Genomic DNA, 6,000 nt, shown 5'->3' with positions numbered 1-6,000 from the left:
TCCCTCGGTGCCCAGGATGCCCACAGACACTGCGCTGGTGAAGGAGCGGCGTGGATGATGGCACAATGCTGGCATCTGTTGGCCGTTCTGTGCAGTGCTGTGTCCTGATTCTGAGCTCAAATCCATCTATTAATCACTAAAACCTCTATTAACATGTAATAACACGCACAAATAAACAGTTTCAAGTAGAAAATACATAAATAGAGCACTATTACAAATAAAATAAACCTTTTACTACTATAGAGAGACCTGTTTGTGTTTCAGTACAACCATAAACTGATGCATACTAACCGTTCTTTATATAGACAATGATAATAAAAAATAAGAGAGCATTTAAAAATGATGATTTTCTTTGATTTTTCCTAATTAAAAACCTCTGGAATATAATCAAGAGGAAGATGGATGATCACAAACCATCAAACCACCAAACTGAACTGCTTGAATTTTTGCACCAGGAGTAAAGCAGCATAAAGTTATCCAAAAGCAGTGTGTAAGACTGGTGGAGGAGAACATGATGCCAAGATGCATGAAAAAAAACCTGTGATTAAAAACCACCAGGATTATTCCACCAAATATTGATTTCTGAACTCTTAAAACTACTTTATGAATATGAACTTGTTTGTTTTTCTTTGCATTATTTGAGGTCTAAAAGCTCTGCACCTTTTTTTTTCTTGTTATTTCAGCCATTTTTCTGCCATTTTCTGTAAATAAATGCTCTAAATGAGAATATATTTATTTGTAATTTGGGAGAAATGCTGTCTGTAGTTTATAGAATAAAACAACAATGTTCATTTTACTCAAACATAAACATATAAATAGCAAAATCAGAAAAAATGATTAAAAAACTGATTATCTTTCCTCAAAAAGATTTCTTAGATTAGTAAAACACTTTTAAAACACTGTTGAAAGCCTTTAAATGACTTAACGGTTCTCTCATACACGAATAATTTGAAATTAATGCTAAAAACAAAGTCCTTAAGCACCATTTAAAGCACATTTTAATAAATTTTGAAAAGGGTTCTTCTTTATTATGGGAAAAAAAAAACTAAACTAAATTTCATTTTTACATAAAACGTGTATACAGAACTGTAATGTAGAGATACTCCCACAGAAATATGTTTTAGGTAAAGGTAAAGTGCCTTTTAAAAAAGGTTCTACTGCTGTTACAAGCCAAAATAACACTTTCTCACTCTTAAATAGGATCTTTTTACATATATCTCCCCTTACAAAAAGGTTCCTTAGTTTTAAAATACTTTTTTAAGGCACTGTAAAAGCCTTAAAGCACCATTTATATGATTTAATGGTTCCTGGTTGTATGGCAAAATAATTATCCCATATTATGGAAGAAAACTCTCATATATGAGTCAATAAAATTATTTTTTTAACCAAAAAAGGGGTCCAAAAAAAGAGTATACAGTTCTGTAATGTAGAGATTCTCCCACAGATATGTTCAATATGTTTTAGTAAAGGCAATAGTTCTATAGAGAACATTTAAGTAAGGTTCTACTGCTGTTACTAGTCAAACAACACTTTCTCACCCTTAAATAGGATCTTTTTACATAGATTATCCCTCAAAAAATGTTCCTCTGATTTCTCTGATTTTGCTATTTATAGGTTTATGTTTGAGTAAAATGAACATTGTTGTTTTATTCTATAAACTACAGACAACATTTCTCCCAAATTACAAATAAAAATATTCTCATTTAGAGCATTTATTTACAGAAAATGAGAAATGGCTGAAATAACAATAAAGATTTAAAGCTTTCAGACCTCAAATAATGCAAAGAAAACAAGTTCATATTCTTAAAGTTTTAAGAGTTCAGAAATCAATCAATATTTGGTGGAATAACCCTGGTGGTTTTTAGTCACAGTTTTTTTTTCATGCATCTTGGCATCATGTTCTCCTCCACCAGTCTTACACACTGCTTTTGGATAACTTTATGCTGCTTTACTCCTGGTGCACAAATTTAAGCAGTTCAGTTTGTATATTTAAGAGTAGAATATTAGAGTCTTTACAGACAAAAAAACAGCATTAAAGGGTTAAGACTACAGAAATCAACCCTGTGCTATATTTCTATACTATTATAATGTTATATGTCTTAGACTCCTCACACTGCGCAGAACCGCCTACTGTGCATTTTAGCATATAAAAGAAGTTAAAAGACACTAAAAGACACTAAGAGAAGCTAAGAGAAGGGAAGACGATTATGTATTGAGTGAAACACTCTTCACGTCAGTAATTCATCCAACAAATAGTTAGTGTATTCTTTCCTATAGGCCACAGAGGCCTCACACATCGCTTAAGAGCTGACAACGTGACGGGGTTTAACAATGCGCCGCTGCCGCTAATGGATTGAAAGCGGGGACAAATCGGCTTCAGCGTAAGGCCAAACCAGCCGCCGACAATACGCTCTGCTCTCGTCATTCTTCTCCTTCATTCACCAACAGTAGACCCACAACGCCGCTCCATCACAGCCGGTATTTTTTAGCGATGAAAAGCCGCAGAAAGCGGCGAGATTAGCCTGGAAGCTCTCTGACTGAGTTAAGTGTCGAACGGCGCTCTGATACAAAGCCTGTTTGATCCCCGGGGATTGAAGGATGTAAGGCGTTGAAGGCCTACAATCCCTTTGTGATGATAGCACATGTTTTTCTCCCTGTACTTATCCCATCCACATCCCTATACCCCCCCTCCACCTCGCTCACTGCTCTCTGCTGCCTATTGTATTATCCTCTGTAAAGACAGCTGTTGGCATTGTCGCGCTGCTGCTAATCTGAGGGAATATCTTTAGCCGCCGCCGCCACCGTGCTACGAACAGCTGTTCGCTTTTGTGCGAAGCGTTGTTTATCTGATTCCCAATCTTTAGCTCTTAGCTCGACGTGAGCCTTTTGATCCCGGCCATTACGCTGCCTATTATTCTCCGCGCCGAAGCTGCGCTGGAACTCGTCCACATCTGTAGAGAAGAGCTCCACCGGCCTGCTGCTGCTGCTGCTGCTGCCGCCAGATGTTTTACTCCGCCCGCATCCCTGATTTATACTCGAGCGAGAGGCTTTAACCACACCTGCCTAATGGGAACGAAGGGAACAGCTGATCACATCACAAGATTCTCCTCAGTGAAGAATTGTGTAGACTCTGAAGACTTTACAGTTCGATCGATAATGAGGTTTTTTTTGTGGTCAACAACCAAAGGTGGAGGAGCTAAAATGAATCAAAGTTCTCTCTATAGTGACTTAAAACAACTTTGGTGGAATTACAGTTAATCAACAAATCAACAAACAAACAAAATACATTATTTTTCTGTACTTCTGTTTATTATTAGTTAAATCCAGAGGTGGAAAAAGTACATGTAATTAAGCAAAAGTACCTTTTCTTTGCTAAAATTCGGTAACAATTTACTTGGATGGTCCATTTGATGGCCTCTTTGATGCTCATGACATTCAACCAGAGGTGGAAAGTAACTAATTACATTTACTCACATTACTGTAATTGAGTAGATTTTATATGTAATTTGTCATTTTTAAAGTAGTTTTTAAAGTAGGTAACTTTACTTTTACTCAAGTACATTTTGACACAAGTAATTTACTTCGCTACATTGGAAAACTCCCAATTACTGAGTAAATAATGAAATGCTGAGGGAAAAAAAACTAAGTTTTGTTCTCCATGGCAGCGCAGCTGAACTTTTCCTAGTAGTGTTTATTACGGTTAGTGGGAGAGACGCTGTGTAAATCAGCTGGAATTATCATAAAAAAACATGTAATCATCCAAAAAACTGTTGGTCGGTGCATGCGGAGCGCCGTAAAGAAGCACATATGGATGGGTAGCATAACTCGACAGAACACTGGTTCCCCCGAGCACAGCTGATTCACACAGCGTCTCTTACACTAACCGTAATAATCACTGCATGGAGAAGTTCAGCTGCGCTGCCATGGAGAACAAAACTCTTTTTTTTTTATTCAGACAATTAGCTTTTTTCCCAGAATTTCATTTGTTACTCAGTAATCGGGAGTTTTCCAATGTAGCGAAGTAAATTACTTGTGTCAAAATGAACTTGAGTAAAAGTAAAATGACCTATTTTAAAAACTACTTTAAAAATGACAAATTACTCATAAAATCTACTCAATTACTGTAATGTGAGTAAATGTAATTAATTACTTTCCACCTCTGGTTAAATGCAACCAAAGATCACTTTACTACCTAATAACAGAAAAGAGTTCAGAAATCAATATTTGGCGGAATAATCCTGGTGGTTTTTAATCACAGTTTTTTTCATGCATCTTGGCATCATGTTCTCCTCCACCAGTCTTACACACTGCTTTTGGATAACTTTATGCTGCTTTACTCCTGGTGCAAAAATTTAAAATTCAAAAATGCAGTTCAGTTTGTTGGTTTGAGATCATCCATCTTCCTCTTGATTATAATCCAGAGGTTTTCAATTTGGTAAAATCAAATATTTTTTATTTGTTGCATCTGTTGAAAGTAAATACAGAATCAAACATTTAAGTAAAACAATGCAAGCCACAACCAGATTATGATTTGTATATTTCAGTTGAATCAATTGTTTCTTAAAATAATAAACAGCCTTGTATGTTTTGTAAACTGTCCCTGATTACAGGCCTTTTCACTGTAATGTTCTGTTTCATTTACTTCACTCAGGTCTAAACTGTCTTTACAAGAAAGTGTCGGTGCACAAATGATCTCTAGCAAGCCTCTCTGCTAAACAATGCGAAAGCTAATGAGGTTACAGGGAAATAAAACCAGAGCGAGCAAGCTGTGTACAATTACCCCAAATATAAATATCCCCCCATGTTTAAAGAGCCATTAATCAGATAAAAATAGACTGAAGTATTCTTTTTTGTGATTAATGAGGTGAGACTTGTGCTAATTACCGCTTCCTGTGCTCGTAATTAGGTTGGCACGTCTAATCAAGATGAACGAGGGCCCTGACCCGCTTCCGATCCCCGCGCCATTGTTTCACAGCAACGTCGCTTCCGCCGCCGCCGCGTCTTCCGCCATCTTTCTTACCCAAAAGCAAACAAATCGCAGCCGATAGCTTCATTACAGTCAATGTAGCATGTTAATTTATTCTGGGAAATAATGTCACACAGATGATTTCATTTACGTGATGTTTACAAAAATGATCATTTTAAAAAGAAACTTTACTTTATAATTTTAAATACGACCCAACTTACTAAAGACTAAAGACTAAAAAAAATCTACAAATCAACAAGAACTCAGAGCATCACTGATGTGAAAGTGACCCTCCTCTATTATAAAAACTACTATAGTTTTTGAGGGAGGTTCATGAAGGGGAGGATGGGTTGGTGATCAGGCATTACCTTGAATGGTGTAGGAAAGAGCACAGTTTTACTGCTGCTGTTGTCTTTCACGCTTATGTTCACGTTTATTAAAGCGATACAGTACAGGCCAAGAGTTTGGACACACCTTCTCTTTTTCAATGCGTTTTCTTTCTATTTTCATGACTATTTACATTGTAGATTCTCACTGAAGCATTAAAACTATGAATGAACACATGCAGGTTTATGTACTTAATAAAAAAGGTGAAATAACTAAAAAACATGTTTTATATTCTAGTTTCTTCAAAATAAATAGCCGCCCTTTGCTCTGATTACTGCTTTGCACACTCTTGGCATCATTCTCTCAATGAGCTTCTTCAACAGGTGGCCATCTGAAATGAAAAGTTTTACAGCAGTCTTGAAGGAAGGAAGGAGTTCCCAGAGGTGTTTATTAGCACTTGTTGCTCCTTTGTCTTCTTCACTCTGTGCTCCAGCTCACCCCAAACCATCTGGATTGGGTTCAGGTACCTTTTTTAACATATACTGTTATAATGCAATGAATTTGAGAATAATCTCATAATATTAGGACTTTAATCTCAAAATCAAATACCAAATGTTTTGGTTATTTCATCTTACCATACCATAGAATATTTTTGTAATTTTTTTTTTAAAAAGTTGTACAATTATGAGATTAATAACATAATATTA

The sequence above is a fragment of the Astyanax mexicanus genome, chromosome 2, assembly GCF_023375975.1.
Source record: "Astyanax mexicanus isolate ESR-SI-001 chromosome 2, AstMex3_surface, whole genome shotgun sequence".
NCBI lineage: Eukaryota > Metazoa > Chordata > Actinopteri > Characiformes > Acestrorhamphidae > Astyanax > Astyanax mexicanus.
The sequence above is the reverse complement of the archived record's forward strand: the minus strand, read 5'-3'. Positions refer to the sequence as shown.